Here is a 17571-nt window from a genome sequence, read left to right as displayed (position 1 = left end):
ATGTGGACGAATAGAGAGGGCGCCACACCACAGATAAATGTGCTATAAAATGGTCAAAAAGTACACTTTATTCAATAGTATCTGTAGAGTGTAAGGGACTTTAAATGAGTGGCCCCTGATACCCTACTTTACATGCTGAAATATGTGAGGCTAACACTGGTATTTTTACAGTGAACCAAAAACTGAATTTCTGCAACACCAAGGACATACAGTATTATAATTTTAAACCATAATGAACATTGTGCCCCATAACATAAGATATCAGTACTTACTTTACTTATTAGACAGGATTAACTGTTGATCACAGCTTTGAGAGGAGCAGGTCAACTGCTTTAAAGGATAAAATGGAAAACAAATCACATTCATCATCCACTGTTACCAAATTGTTAGTTTGAGCAATGAGGCAACATCTGATTTGCAGAGAATAAAAGCAACGGGGATAATGAGGGTGCTAAACATTACCATTTCAGAGCTCTCACATGTTCTAATAGACTGTAAGACATATCAGAATGATTGTGCCAGACATCTTTTTTGCTTTCTTCTCTAGGCCTTCAGACATGTAGGGTTTATACCAGCCTTGTTAAATGACTGTTGTGCATTCCAAGTAATATGGTTATTGAACACAATAGCTGGTTTCATAGATTATAACAATATGAAGGCTGACACATTGCTAAAATTGTAATTAGCAAGTGGAGGTTCTGAAATTATAATAACTGTAATTGAAGGGCTTAACGTAGAAGATAGTGGTCTCTGTCGTGGTTCTTTGTGGAAGGATACAAAAAAGAATTACGTTAGATTGCTTTTTCATTCACTGTAATATGGTTGACACTTTCAAAAAATAATAACATCACAAGTCGGATCATATCTGGAGACTCCACGTTCGTCCTTGATTTATTTACTTTTGAGTTTACACTGAATGTACTCTATCCTCCACATAGGCCTTTTTTGAATATGTTACACCATTTACTCCCAATTGTTTTCTTATCCCTTAAACTTCACACTAATTAACCCCCTGTTAAAAAAGAGCAGAACTAACTGAAGCAGTGCAGCAGCTGTTGGCTGATGTCTAACATTATTTTGGACTGAGGTTCTAGAATGTGCCTTTCTGTGATCAGTTACAGGACAGTTTATAGTTACATTTCATATTATCTTGCTGAATAGGTTTGAGAAGGTTGTTGGAACTATTGCTTTGTCGTGGATTACAGTGATGTGAAAAAGTACACCCTCTTAAGACTCCATGGTTTTACATATTAAGACATATCTGACCTTCACCTAGTCCTCACCAAGTCAACAGGAGATAAATCTAACCTCATGTGACAGATGACAAAGTAAAATGTGTGTTATTATTTATTTAACAAAAAAATCAGCCACCATTCAGAAGCCTTGTGTGAAAAAGTAAGTGCGCCCTTACTGCTTCCATATCAGTTAAGATGGTAATTACAAACACGTGCTGCTAAACAACTGCACATAATTAGTTGATCATCAGGTAGTGCTTCCACCAGTATGTAAAATCAAAAACTTTGTCCGTTTGGTCTGGAGCATTCAGGTTTACGGTAACGCATCATGTCTAGGTCAAAAGATACCTGTGATGGTGTTGGAGAAAGAATCATTACTGCTCATCAGTCTGGGAAGGGCCATAAAGCCCCAGCAAATTCACTCCAAGACAAATACTACGTAGGAGTTGGTGAGGACTAGATGTAGGTCAGATATGTCTTAATATGGAACAAGTAAAGGTTTATTTTGTGCTGAAAAGAGGAAAAGAAACACAACTTTTCGGCTGTCTCGACTGCAGCTGCCCACTTGAACTATATCTTAATATGTGAAACCATAGATTTGTAACGTTTTTTTTACTATTGAGTCAGATTCTCTGTAAGAATGGAATCAGTTCACATTTTTGTGCAGATAATAAATTTATGTTTGCACAAAAATTGGCATTAATCGAGTAATATCTGCCTTGCTGTTCTGTGGAATAAGGGGAATCAAACTCATTTTCCAGGGTGGGACAGATTTGATTTAAAGGCATTTCCTTGAGATATTTCTTTTTCTGCCTTATGGGTGGAACTGTGGTGCAGTGGTTAGTGTTGCTGCCTCACAGCGCTGAGGCCCTGGGTTCAGTTATGAACCTGGGGTGCTAACTGTGTGCCGTTTGCATGTTCTCCCTGAGTTTTTATGTGCTCTGGTTTCTTCCCACTGTCCCACAGTCCAAACACATACTAGTTGGTTAATTGGCTTTTGAGAAAATCGCCCCTGGTGCGCGTGTATGTGTTTGTCTTTGAGTGCCCTGTGGTGGACTAGTTTCCTGTACAGGGTGTATCCAGCTAGGATAGGCTCTGGCTCCTCCATGATCGTGAATTGGATAAAGCGGTCAGAAAATGTTTGGATTAGTATCTCCCTTATTTCTAATATTTTGTCTTTAAAATATGTTGCAAGTGCACCAAGTCTTAGAAAACCAAAGAAAGTAAATCAAAGAAAATAAGAAAAGCATTTTCCTCAGCTGTAAAAGTTGAATAGAAAAAGGCAAATGGTCGAACTCGAATTACATTGCCTCCAACATATCTGCTTTGAGCCAGTTTTTCCACAGTTTACAGATTTTACACATTTTTTTATCTTGTTAACTACATACTAAGTTAAATGGGCTAATTAAATATTAAATGCAGAAAAGATTCTTATCTTGAAAAAGTTAGTACTCGTAAGATTTTATTGGATGCGTTTCTAGGCCTTGGGAAGTAGTCGTATGCTATTTAAATGTAAATTAATGAGAATATAATTTTCATTATGTGAAATCATCCTTTCCAGACAGTTTGTGAGGAATGGATTTCATTTTATTAAGCCATAGTGATGGATAAATGTACAGTATGTATCAATTAGTAAACTGCAGCCTGAGATGCTCATTACACTCATACCCCAGTATCTGAACCTAATTTGTTCTTGAAAATCTTTTCGGATGGCAGGAGATCGTAAATCGAAAATGAAAATTCCATTATTTCTTATGGGGAAAATTCCACCCCATTCCGAACCAAAAACAAGTTCACTCAAAAACCACCCTAAATGTGTAATACCATACAGAACATTAAAGCAAGCTTAGTAAGCAACTCAGTTCTACTCAAATAAGCTACTATAGCTGTAAAATCTTTAATGATGTCATATTGACAATATTTTTATTCTCTTGTAACAAGCTACTATTGTTGACTATTACGCTAAAGAATGTTTTTCTCTTTCTTAAGACCCCATAAACAACAGTAACTACAAAAGAAACAAAAAAAACACTTTGAAAATGAGAGCACAAGCTTTTGCTGTGATTGTAAACAAAGCACTGCTGCCTCACGGTGTCCTTAACCACAGTGTCTTGCACCCGCACAGAAACGAGCAGCTGTTCGGTGGCACTGAGTTCAGGAGATTCTCGGCCAAAATCGGTCACTTTCGAACTTCAAAATTCGGTTTAGCGAAATTTTGTTCTTATAACGAATTACAAGATATAAATTCTTCATGTTAGGATTAGTGTATAATCGCATATCGAGTGTTCTTATACTGGGGTTTGAGTGTACTTTGCCCTCCATAAGTACTGGAACAATAAAGTCAAAATTGCTATTTTCGCTGTACTCAAACAGTTCACATTTGAGGTGAAAGGATGAATATGCAGTAAAATCATAGAATATCTCCTTTTTTTAAGGATATTTCTGCACATATATTCTTTAACATCTTAGAATAATACCACTTTTTGTTCCATCACCATATTTTAGGCGAGCATAAATGATGGCCAAGTGCTGGCCAATGAATCTGGAGGAATTTTCTTGGACACATGGTGTTTCTGTACACTTCTGAAGTCATTGTGGTGCTGTGATCATAAGATACATCACTCATAAAGATGAGTGAGCCCGTTCCTGAGGCAGCCATTCATGCCCAGGCCATGACACTACCTCCACCATGTTTCCCAGGTGAAGCAGTATGCTCTTGATCGTCTTGATCTGCCTTTTGTTCCTTTCTCCACACTTTCATCTGCCATCGTTTTGGTTGGTCTGTGCGGTACACTTTGTTCTAGATCTCTACTGGCTCATCTTTATAGTTCAGCAAATTGTAATCTGGCCTTTCTATTTTTAGTGCTCATGGGAGGTTTGCATCTTGCGGTTTAACCTTTATAATTTTGATTTTGACGTCTTCTGCGGACAGCAGATTGTGATACCTTCACCCATGTACTGTGGAGGTTGTTAGTGATTTCAGCGACAGTTGTCTTAGGGTTATTCTTCACAGCTCTGATAATTTTTCTATCATCAACTGCATTTGTTTTCCTCGACCTGGCTGCTTTTCTTTCTGTTCCAAATTGTTGATTTTGCTATGCCTAGTTTCTGAGCTGTGGTTCTGATGGAGTACTTTTTTAGCAATCAAATTGCTTGCTCTCCTTTCATAGACAGTTCTCTAGTCTTTGTGTTGGCTAAGACCTTCTTACTTCAAAGGGAAGAACAAAGGCTAAATCCAACCCTACACGTTCACGGCGCTTTTATGTGTGCACAATCAATGCCACAGGAAACACCTGACCAATGAGAAACACTTGGCAGCCGGTTTGGTGTAATACTTATGCTCACATGAAAAATGCTATTATTCTAAAACGGTACAACATATAAGCACAGAAATACCCAGAAATTAGAAAAAAGTTAGCACAGAAAAAAATGGAACAATATTTGCCACATATTAGCAATGTAAAACAGCAGTACATTCACTTGTACAGCCATTATTATTGCTCTTAGGCAACAGCAACTTGTTTTACAAAAATGCTGGCTTTCCATTCACTTTTACAAATTTAAATTACTGCACTTCTCTTGAACCACACATTATTTTTCATTTTTTTTGGTCACAAAAGGTCTGTATTGCTATGTTCAGAAATATTTGTTTAAAATCGTAAATACCAAGTGGGTATAGTTTCAGTGAGACCATTGGTGCTTTAGTCACTGAGATTGCTCTAAAATGTTTTGTTGGATAAGATTGGAGGAAGTGTGTGTACAGTTCTTTCCGTTTTAGAGCCATTTTTATTATTTGACCTTACAGAGTAATTTGTGTTGATCAGTGCTAAGAATTCCCGAATAAATCTATTTTGATTCCATGATGTAACAAAATAAAATGTAAAAAATGCCAAAGGGGACGAATACTTTTTATAGCCACTATAAGGTTAATGTTAAGGTTTTAATTATGGTTTTATGTATTGTGTTTAAATTGTGTATGTGTTTTTCATGCTTTTTCTTTCATATAAAATACCTGCAGGTGCTGTCTCAGGAAAGGAACTCTACAAAAGATCATTCATATTCTCCATTTCACAACTGAAATCCCACTCAATACAAAGAATTTAAAAAGCAACACCACATAATCATGACATGAACTCAAAATGCATATACACCCAATAATTAACCAGACATGAACATAAACTTGGTTTCAGCAACATTTCTGACAGGCATTTCGTTTTACCTATGGCTGTCTTAATGGCATGAAATACTTTTTAGGAAGCAGCATGAGACCTTGGTATTTTAATGTTAAACCTCAATTAACATTCCTATCAAGAGAACCCTTAAAAATGAAATAGCAATCTTGTGTTCTGCTTCACTGGTGTGAATGTGAATGGCTGAACTTAGATCTCCCTTTCATGAATTGGAATCTGACTACAGCTTGCATGTGTTTTACTTTGCAGTGCAAGGCTGCAGTCGATTAACGTTAGTAATAGTTCAGAAAGCCAGAAGAAAGATTAATAGACATTTTTCTTTTTGGATGAAATTCTCTTGTGCCTGCAGGCAAGCATTGCTACATATCACTTTGATTTCTTGGATTTAAAGCACCTTGATAATGGCCTTTTGTGTGCTTAAATTTTATGCAGACTTGTAGCATTGAGATTGAGAGACATTAATCTGCTGAATTTCAGCATCAGAATCTCTATGCTGTGCACTCTTATAGACTCTTATATGGATGGAATTGTCTTGTCTATAACTTATCTCTGTTTGTAATGATCCATAATGTGTTTAAAGTGGATTAAATTTACCAGACATTCTAGATAAATCTTTACTGGGAAAAGACATTTGATAACTTCAGGTCTGTTTTGGTAATGTTTAATGTCTCGGTAAAATACACCTGCTTGTGATTTATTTTTCCTTGGTAGAAACAACATGATTTTCCCCTTTAAATTTTCCGTACAACTTTTTCTTCCACTGTGGTACATACAGTACATACTGTATGAAACCCTCAAGTGGTACAGAGTACCACACACTAACCACAAATTTAATTCATCATGCTTCTGAAGTAGCCATGATCAGTGGTTGGTAAAAACACAGAAAATGCATTCAATGGCAACTGTTGATAATTAATTTCACACCAGAGATTCTCTTACTCGCCCCTAGCTGAAAATCAACTATATTAAACAAATATGATGGTATGGTATATCCTGAATTTTTTTAAGAACTGTTATGTATCTTGGGTAATCATAAAATAATCCTTCATATCACAGGTCAATTCATTACATTTATTTTGCATTTTAAATAACTTTCCTATAGGAAGGGGGCCCACTTGAACCTCCAGTGTTTACCAGGTGGAGAAGTGAGAAAACACTTCGCCATGCGAATTAATGGGAAATCCTAAATTGTTCAGATTTTCAGATTTAGCCAGGACAGTGGGGTTGACACCCTTACTTATGGACATTGGCACAAAAGCTTCGGTGACCTAGTAGTTCACACTTCGGTTTAAAGTCTCCTTCAAAGGACGGCACCTCCTACCGGACTGTGCCCCTGGTCACATATTGGGGAAGAGGGAAGAGTTCCCCTTTTAGTTCACTCATGTCAGAGACTTGGTTTTTCTAAGTTAGAGGTCTCCTATCCTTCCTTAGCTTTATAGATCTGATGAGATCAGGTTACAAGGTGGCAACATCCTACGCCTTAGATCTTTCTCCATCACTGTAAAATGGTCAGTTTTTAATAAAGAGATTTTATTTTGTTGGTAATACCCACCATACACAAACTTTTTTTTTCCAGTTTAAATTCATAGCAAAAGTATCACAGCATTGATTCTGGATTAATTTAACTTTTTCCCACATGGTTCCTTGACGTATTTCGTAGAGTAATGATGGTCAGTCTGTATTACTGCCATGTATTGTAATGTCACTATAATGCCTTCAGCAATGACAAGGGCTCATTTCAAATTGTCAATTAATCTTTTATGTTTGAAGTCTGGCTAAGTAATGTGTATTGCATCTTAATTGCACATAACAAACTGTGTGTGTTTTTCTTAACTGTTCTCTTTTTTGGCAGGGAGATCATTTTCTGTTGTTTTCTTCCTCTCCAGACCTCTAATGAGAGTAGGACGCTTATTTCCCTTTAATAAATTAAGGTTCCAGCAGTTATGGTTACACTTTTTGACTTGGCAGTGTATTATGCTGGTTTGCTTAATGCGCTACTAAGATAGGTGGTCAGAGGATGTTAGCCAGGCAAGTTTCTATATATATGCTAATTGCCCATCCATTTTTGTTTTAAAACTTAAAAACAATGAATAAGTTGTGAGCTCGGCTTCCAATTTCTTCTTTTTTTTTGTGCACAAAGCTCCACTTAACTTATAGAGCCTTAACAGAAAAGTTATCTCTTATTTACAGGGTGGGGCTGTAAGTCCCATTAGTGGAATTCAGAGACATTTTAAGAAGACCTACACCTACTTTCTGTGTCTGAGGCTGGTTCAGAGTACTGAAACAAGGTAAGAAGCTTCAAATGACAAAACTTTTCAAATGTTTCAAACTTCATTTTAGATAAGCAAGTGTAAGATGACAGAAGTAGTGCAGGACAGAAAACAGACAGAAAGAATGGGGTAGAGTTACACAGCAAAGACCAGCTAAGATCTTTGGCCAGTTATAAGAAGCTTATAATAAGTACTAATAAAAACTTATTATCACATTCACTGTTATGAATAAAGCAGCATGCAGCATTAAGATTTCTAAGGTTTTAGTCTTGAAATGAAAGACTCTGCCATGACAGATGATATTATGTATAATCTTGACTTGCTGTAGACAGCATGCTTGTAATATTTTTATTGATTACTTGCAGTTTTATTTAATGTAATTTATTCATGCCTTAGTATAAATGCTGACACTTTCAGGACATTCTTTATTATTTGCTATTAGGAGGTCTTTGTAGTGCGGTCTAACTCCTTTACAAAAGAGAAGTAGCCCTCAGATACTGTAGGTGTACAGTGCCAGAGATGGAAGACTGCGTTGACTTTAGCTGCCACTAAATTGCTAAGACTGGTTCCATTAATCCACAAAGTCGTTAAATGTGGCCCCCTACTGGCCTCTGTGTTGAACTGCATGTGTGGCCAGAGATGATCCTGGTTTAAAAAGAAGACTTTATTGCCATACCAGTACAGTTAAATGGATGCAAAGCATGAAGTACAAGTAGAAATTAAAATATCTTCTCTTAGATTAAGCTGTTTCCTTAAAATAAATTGTTTTTAAATGTAGCATACATGCAAGACAGTACCAAATTGCAACCTTTGCTTATTTTCCTTTTTGTATTACTTAAAATGGGATGATCATTTTCTGCTGTAGCCTACATAATATCTTAACATAGATCATTTTGTTTTGCAGTGTCCCCCAGTGGACCCCAGTACCAATATCCATGTAGTGTGGCTCCGGTTTCTTTAAATTGTAGGCAACCTAAAAAAATGGTTGATTTAGGTTTCTTAGACCTGTGTTAGCATAAAAAACTAAACACCTTTCAGGTCCAGAATTCAACACCCCTACCTTTGGGTATGTACAGTGTGTTAGGCATCACAGTGAGATATTTTTTCTGAAGTCTTAACAGAATTCTTGTCCTTAGAGAGCTGTGTGTCATTTAAAATACACATTGCATTGAGAACCAAGGATGAGAATTCAGCCTATTTGTCTGTTCGTTTATCATGTAGGGTTTCTTTCATTACTGTTGTTGTACTGGTGTCCATTCCTAATGCGGAGTCAAAAAATTAATCTGCAAAAACAGGCCTGGCAGATGAGGTCTTACCAGGATCATGTTTTCCCATCTGGAAATGTGCATTAGCTCCTGTGTGTTAACCCTGAAAGTGTCTGATTATATTTTCCAGAGCTCATAGCATCTTCTGACGTTTTGTTGTTTTCTTGAAGGGGTGTTGATGTGAACAGGAAGTCAATACCAGAGACCTTAGTCAGTGTAATATGCTGCTATTTCCACGTGGTTAATTAAGATCTTGCATTGAGCGTCTGAATAAATCTACTTATTTACTGAGAGAATATGCACCTTTATGAGTCTACGGCTTTCTCTTTAACCATGTGCATTTAATAAGTCCTAATGCATTGAACTTGTCCTAAATTCATCATGATATGCATTAAAAAACCATTTGGATTCTCCATAGGTTATGTAAAGGGATGCTCCTTTGCTTCTCTTTTTAAATTTAGTTTTGAAAGTTCAGTACTGCTGCAAGCCATTTCTGGAAAATAAAAGTAGGATTTCAGAGGTTATCAGGAAATGCCAATATTTAAGAGAGGGGTAAATGACCACACAAATGCTGTCCACAGCTCAGCTTAGATTAAAAGCAAGGTTTGATTATTATTGGTCCCCTTGCACAGCACCCATGTCTTCAATGATTGTCATTAGTGAAATGAAATGCTACTGCTACCTTGGCAGAATTAACAGCGCTTCCTAGACTGGCACGTTTGTAGACTGTGTCATGACATTTCAGCTGTCCATTGCCAGACCACTGTGTGTGACAGGAGCAGACAGCAGCAGTGCTGCTCCATCGTCCATTCTGGAGTTAATCTCTCTCACGGAGTGAGAGGGTCACGGAGAAAATTCAGGAGTGCTTGGTTTTGCTTGGTCTGACCAAATTTCTTATAAAGAGGGCTTAGAAACCTATGCTGAGAAAGCTGACACCTGAAGAAGGCTCCACAGCCAAAACATTTTCTTTCTTATCTTTTCAGCATGGAATAAACCTATTACTTGTTCCTATGCTGAGAAACACTGTGTAAATGTTCTTAATGACATCTTTGAGGTTGATTTGTATTTAATGAATCAATTCATGAATTAAATTTGAAAAGGACATGTTTGTCTGGGCTCTGGTGTTAGCAGTTTCTCATGTGCTGTGAACCGACAGCTCCTTCTAAGTAGCTGCTTCTCCTAGTGTATAAAGAGTCCTTTATACTCTCTACTGTATACAATGCTAAGGTGTTTGTTTGACTTTTTTTGTGCCATAGGTAGTGACCCTGACCAGTTTTTGTCATAGATTCATTGTCTTGCAGCGTTTTAAAAGGATTAAATCTAAACTGACAAAAGAAAATGGATCCTTTTCTGGGTTAGTTTTGCCTCTTTCTTTCTGTCTACTAACATCTTGTGCAGTCTGTTGTACTTAGATGTATGATGAGATGTTTAAGATTTTGTGAATAAAAGGAATCAAGCAGGATACAAACAAAATCTTCTTTTCCATTTTCACATACATATATACTGTATTTGCCTACCCACCCCAACACTCTTGAGAGACTTAACACTTATACACATGCTCATTTCTAATGTAATATTGTCTTACTTTTTGATGAATAAATGGCACTGACACTTTTTATTAACAGTATTGTATAACATTATTGAAGAGAGAATAATTTCCCCTCAATTATATAATTCAATATATGATATGCTGTATATACTTTTTAACATATATATTAAACCTATAATATGGAAGGACTGACTGGAGAACTGTGCCATTTATCTTTCAAAATCTGATTTAAGTTCACTCAAAATATTGAAGGTTTTCAACAAACATTTGTTTATAAACATTTCTGCTGCTTTAATTCTGCTTTTATTGTGCTGTTCTATTTACTGTCAGTAAACTCCACTCTGCGCTGCTTTTTTCATTCACAGGAAACATCTTAATTGCTTTTCATTGTCTCTCTTGTTTTGTTCATAACCTCAGTGAGAACCTAATTCTAGCTCCACAGACCTGTCAAGTGGCAGTGAAAAACTATTACCTTGTGATTATTTTTATAAACATGCAATATCAACATTATTCAGCTTGCTTCCTGGAACATTTCCTTACTAGCATAAACCCAAAACAACACCTCAGAAAGGCAATAACACTACATCTTAACTGTGCTGATATACTGTACAAGAGAATTATACTGTACTGTACCTTAAGGTGTAATAGATACTAATTAATGTAATGGTACTGTGTAAATTCACACTGTAGCCATTTTACCATCCATTCAAATCCTATAACCCAGTGAAAATGGTAACATCAGTTCATTAAGAAACCAGCCCTCAACACCCTATCTCTTCTGTTCCTGGAAATGCCCTTTTTTCCTCGGCTGTGCTTTCTGCTTTAAAACATAACCAGCTGTTTTACATGATTTTTTTAAAAAAGCTTATTTTATCAATTACAGAAATAGAACGTAAATGGTACAACAAATTTTAAATTTATCGGTTCTTGAAATGTATTGCAAGCTAAAAGAAATCAACCTTGTTGCTGTGGCTACAGTACATAGCAGTGAAATGTAAACTCTTGAATTCTCGTGTGGGTAAGAATATGTAGTTTACTTTTTGTACACTCATCATTTGTTTTTAAAATCTCCAAAGTACTCATTTTAGAAGTAAAAGGCTTTAGTGAACGTCATGCATTACATGTAGGCAGAAATAGCAAATTTTGCTTTGAAATGTGACCTTATTATAAAATGATTAACGCAAAGAAATAAAATTCTAAATGCCAACCTGCCTCTCTCTCTCTCCTGAACTCAGCTGCTGATGTACTTCATCCATGCCCTGGAGGGTCTGACCAATGTAAAGGAAAGCTCAATTCGGTTTTCAATGCAATCTTCAGCTTTTATTAGCCTGTCAATATATGCAATTATGCAGCTTTATTTGACATTGTTCTTTATGTGGGCTAAATGCCCAAAGCGGGCAATATTGGAACCCTCAAAGTCAAATCTTTTTTGGCACTTGCTTTTGTTAAAAAAAAAAAGAACAGAGAAAATGCCAATAGAAGAGCAACTGTGTTAGCACACCTCAATTCATCTAATCAAAGTTGTGTGTGCTTTGGAAAAGTAGTAAAACAACATGTGATTTCAACCACAAATCAGCTAAAAAGAAAAACGCTTGTGTTCCTTTTGCTATCAGTGGAGTTTTAAAAGGAGAATTGAATCTGGCTTATGGTGGCTGTCTGAAATGTTTCAAGCAAATGTCTGCCTTTTCAGTAATGTCTTACTACATAGTACATTTTGCAGGCACTGTCATACAACTTAAAATCCATTTTACCTAACCAGTCATTTGTTTTTGGCATCGATCAAATGTGGAGCACCTTTAAATATTTGAGTGAGAGCAGTGAGTGATTAACTTCAGGAATTTTCTTTTGCTTGCTTAGCACTGAATTCTACATACAAATAATGTGACGCAGGACTGTAAAACTGCGAGGTGGGCCGTGAAGCCTTAAAGTACTGTAGTGATTGTAAGACAAATCTTATTTTTTTAATAAAAATAAATGTCTTTTTACCTATTAGTGCTTTCCTGTGCAAATGATATGGTACAATATATATATACTTGACTGGTGACAATTTCATTAAATACAATCATTACATTTTTGAGGCAGGATGCTGCTACCACTTTGCTACCACAATTCCAAATGAGATACTGTATGTAGCAATATGATATAACACTGACAGAATGATCATTTTTAATTACATACAATATAGAGAATTATCAGTAATTACATATAAATAATAATTAGAAAACTGAAATTTTAATTCTAGATTTTGATTAAAAATATAATACATATTGGCTTTAAAGCATATTGAATTTTAAAGCATATAAATGTGTAAAAAATAAAAAAGAGACCACATTAAAATGAAGGCTTTGAGTGGTGATTTGAATAACTTAATCACGTACTGTGAGTTACATTGCAGCTGATACCGGGCTGCACTATATTTAAATCAATATACTGTTTTTAAATTGTTAATTTTGTAATTTGGCGTTGAAGTACAGTACACACTGCTCCAAATATTTTCATATAGCATTAATGATCGCTTGCAAAACATTGGTGTAAGAAGGGATATCTAGATTAAGGCAGTCTGAAAGAAGAAAGATGCTAATACTATACTGTAGTTGATGTACGGTATGGATACCTGAGGGTATTTTTTCACAGAATTTGTAAATCTGTGTGGCATGTGGGGAAATGTAGTTTTTTTGTCCATGTATCTGAAATGTCAAATAAATAAATGCCACATAATTCTGAAGTATGGTAAATATTTACCTTTTGTCTTTATCTCCTCGTGTCAGAGAAGCCTGACTTAGGAGAGGTGGTCTGTAGGATGGCATGATTGAAAGATAGATTAGCATGTCTGTGTGAAACACCAGGTAATAATTTCTGAAATTCCTCTTTAAGCTTCTATCAAAATCCAAACAAGATGCATTGCAATTAGTGCCCAGCTTTTCACACTACTGTACATCACCTTTTGTATTGGGGATATATCAGATAAACTGAGAAGATTATACTTTTTATTAAAACTCATCAGATACCTACAGTACAATGCATTGTGTGGAATGATCTAGGTTTATAAAGCCAGCAGAACTAATTTTCTATTACACCTCACAGTGGCTTCATAAATATAATTAACATGGTTGCAAACTGTTCCAAAGACAATTCATGAAAATCTTTGTTTTCAAAGAGACATAATAAAAAACCGAGGTCCAATCCAGGTTAAACTCAGAATTTTTTTTGTCAAAATAGTCAAGAGTTGTAGAATAGGCTGTGTATTTTATATGTTTATAAAATGCTATATTTCAGGAAATATGATTATAAGACTAAGACAAAAAAAAGATTAAATGAAGCTACTGTATCGGTAAAATCTAATGCAACGGAAGTGCTGCCTATCGATCTTCTTTGAGCAGGGAATAGCTTATTGCGACGGCAGTACAGTATAACCCAGTTTCCTTGCTGCTGACATGCATTCTAGGTGGCTGCACCTGTATAAATGTTTTAGCTTCTCAAGTTCTTGCAGTGCAATGAAATCTAACCAGGTTTGCATAATTTATAGTAGCAAAAAGTGTCATTCCCCCAAATTGGTTTAAAAATTATTTTCATTTTGATCTGTTTTGTGCACGTTTCTGTTTTTTCCGGATTAAAGGGTACACACTGTATAATATCTTAATGTGTGAAGTACACCGTTTTTCGTACAAAAAGCACTGAAGCACTTCACGAGCCTCATTTAATTTTCATTTACTAACTTAACTATGTAAGGGGTTTGTGATGCTGAATAGTGCGCTAATCAGGTCATGCCAGTTAATAAAAATACAGATCCCAACTTTTGGCACTCTTGCCATACAAGATTTCCCTCAGACGTATTCTTTACAGACTCAGGCAGTCTCTGCTTAGGGTACAGTTAATCCTGTGTGGAGTTTGTTTGAAAGGTGCTGTGTGTGTCATTGGAGGATCATGTCTGAAGACATTCCCCCAAAGAAATTCACCAAAGCTCTTGGCAGCCATAGACTGTTAGTAACACCAGCATCTGTCAGCAGCCTCAGGTCCCAGGGCCCAGTCCTCTGCTGACTTGTACAAGCTGACTCATTGATTTTTCAGAAGAGAGGGTGGGGGTATGCTGCAGTAAGCACACATGTGCAGGGAAATTAAGGTTTTCGCTGAAATTGCGCTAACCTTGCTGATTCATTTACACAGTCTTGTTCAGTAATACTTTTTAAGGTTTCTCCCCTGAGAATCATAGAATTCAGCTTAACTTCTTTGTTATTTGCACAAGGTTATAACATATCACTCTAACAAAGATATGAAAACAGTGTTATACAGTAGAGGTATAGTTGCTGTTTGTGCTTACACGACCAAGTTCTGTGCCGTAATTTAGACAAACATTCTGAAGAGCTGAAAGAAGAGCCAATTTTTTCATTAACCTTTATCTCTGGTGTGAAAATTTAATACATACTTCACAGCCTCATAGTCTAAGAAGAAGAAGTCCTTCACTGTCTGATGCAAAGAAAAAAAATCATTTCCATAATAGTCTTTGAATGGACGCAAACTGTACAGTACGACAGAGTACAGTACAGAGTGAGTTAAACATATTTTATTCAATTGTCTTGGGCAGCATCGGAAAGATGCTGTGGTAAGACGTTTTCTTAGCCTGAACTGGATTTTGATTAGAGTTAAACTCATATGAAATCAAGATTGTGTGCTTCAGTTTATGTACTGTATGTTTGCTTTCTCTTAATTCCGACATGTCCCTTACTACCTTCAGTGCCAGTACTCATGTGAATTGACTATCTTGAATTTCACACTTTGCACTACAAGTTCTCACAAGCATATTAAAGAAACTATTGAAAGCCATACTTGTAAAAAAGTAGTTTAGTTATATTAGAAAACAGGTTTTGTATAACTTGAAGAGCATTAAACAAATGGGCAGGGAAGCAGCAATGGACTATGCTACATATCCACTGAGGATGCATATAAGAACATAAGAATGGTTACAAATGACCTCCTCTAATTAGTTACCGTTCTTAAATTCTTATGCACTGTGGGAAGTTATGAAATTCTTCCACAGTAACAGTTTCTTTACAAAAATAAAGCAACATGAAAAATTGTGATGGAGGTGTGAAGTAACTAATCTTTCAAATACAGTTTATAAAAAAGGGTTTCCTTGAGACAGTGTCCAAGCAATTGCTTGACAAAAAGATTTAGCCATAACCCTCTGAAAATCAAGTAATTTCTCTCTCGAACATAAAGCAGTACTTGTGTATTTTATCACATAAGATCCTCAGCCTGTAAGTGTCATAAATCTTTGTGCTTTGTTGAGTGTGAGAAAATCTTTATTTTCTCACACTCACACTTTAAAAATTTTGTCTTTTTATTCTTTTTCCTGTTTTAATTTTTCTTTCTTTCTTTTGTCCAATTAAATGGTTAAGTTAGTGTGGTTATGTGTTAATGAAGAAAGTGCTTAATTCTTAGGGTTAAGTATGAGCTAATGTCTAAAGCTAGAGTCTCACCTTTAAGGATTCTTCACTGTATGGATGTGGTTTATGTCTGCTATCTAAAAAGCAGAATGATAATGGATTTATCTTAAATACCCTACCTAATTGAGACGGTCTATCATATGTATTTAAGCCTTACTGCTGAATTTGTGCATGATTAAAAGATTTAAAATGTTAGCCTGGAATCTTTTTAATAGAATTTAAATGAGTCTCAAACTCATTTTTTCTGGTAATATTTTGAAATGATTAATATATCCGTCTTTGAAACTGAAAAACAAATGTAACGTAAATCCCTTTAGCATTCACACGTGAAGGACGTCTTTTGGGTTTCAGGTCTTAGCCTGACTGCGGTTATTCACCTAACTATGTCCTCTGACCATCATGCTCCAACAGAAAACACATTAATCATCTCTTTCTTTTCAGCCTCATTGTTAACACTTCACTGTCTTGGAATATAAAATGTTGAATCGGAGCCACTGGGGAGCACGGGTTTTAATTAATAATTCCTTACTTTTATAAAAAGCTCTTCATCCTGAAGAATCCACTATGGAAGTACAGCAGGCACCTGGTTGTCATATTATATCCATTATGTCTCCAGGAGCCCCACCACACAAAAGATCAGTTAGTGAAGAGGTAAAACTGCCTCACCAATTGAATTAAGGGGGAACTTTAGGTAGGCAGGACTGTGCTACCTCAATGCCAAATTTAGGTATGATACAGAGGTTGTCCCTAATCTTATGAACCTGTGTTGTGAGATCTGGATGAATCCCTGGTGAGCTGTTTTCATGGATGATTTTAACTGACATTTTCATCAGGGCTTTTTCTATTGAAGTGGCCTGGAGCAAAATACTCTTTACTGACAGAAGGAACTGCTACCTACCCTGCATTGCTCAGGATAAGTGCAGTAGGCTGGAAGCCCACAAAATATAGTTTCTAGAGGGTGACAGTGGCAGCTGGTTTAGATGCCAGCTGATCCCTGCTTGTTTATCAATCGATTTGCTAGTATAAATGAGGCTATGGTGTGCAAGTGTTGTCCAGTGGCCTCCAAAATGTTCTCAGCATTTGCCCTTTTAGAAATATTTAAGGTCAGGCCATACAGAATGTAAGACTCTTTGAATTGCAATATTACAGTCAAGAATGAGACATAAATGGCAATATCCATTGTTTCAGCACAGTCTCGCAGTTGTCTAGTGACAAAAGACTCCCAAATTAAAATATTTAGAATAAAATAGATTTTATATGGGCTAATTTGACAGGCTGTTGGAATTATTTGAATTGAAAAAAATATTTTCAGGGCATGTAAGTTCTGTCAAACCACCAGTGCCTGCATTTAAAATTACAGTTCAAAGTATGACCAAAGCCTCTGCATAATCATAACTTGGAAGAAGTGACAGTTAATTCCAGCTGGTTTCTTAATATGCCATAGTTCACTGCGGTTGCATTGAGATTCAGTAAAGGTTTATGAAAGTACATAGTTGAAGACTGTTTAAGACAGTTGGCCAAGTTTGACTTCCTTATGCATTTAAATTAATGTGGACCTGAAACTGCATTGCACGGTATTTTGTTGATCACTGTTAACTATGTGCCCTAGAATTGTAGT

At 36.1% G+C, this 17571-nt stretch overlaps 1 protein-coding gene across 7 annotated transcripts in view; it reads left to right on the top strand.

The window, feature by feature from the left end:
- The window catches only part of LOC148821874 (double-stranded RNA-specific editase 1-like), a 169001-nt gene that overhangs the window by 54824 nt on the left and 96606 nt on the right, over positions 1-17571 (top strand). For 5 of the 7 annotated variants that reach the window (XM_088929959.1, XM_088929955.1, XM_088929961.1 and 2 more), the window contains exon 3: positions 7616-7713. The exons of the other annotated variants lie outside the window; for them this stretch is intronic. The gene's annotated coding sequence lies outside the window, so the exon portion shown is untranslated. The remainder of the gene's footprint in view (positions 1-7615; positions 7714-17571) is intronic. 7 annotated transcript variants of the gene reach the window in all.

This window comes from Atractosteus spatula, chromosome 13, assembly GCF_055471065.1.
Source record: "Atractosteus spatula isolate fAtrSpa1 chromosome 13, fAtrSpa1.hap1, whole genome shotgun sequence".
In the NCBI taxonomy this organism is placed as follows: Eukaryota; Metazoa; Chordata; class Actinopteri; order Semionotiformes; family Lepisosteidae; genus Atractosteus; species Atractosteus spatula.
The sequence above is the reverse complement of the archived record's forward strand: the minus strand, read 5'-3'. Positions and strand labels throughout refer to the sequence as shown.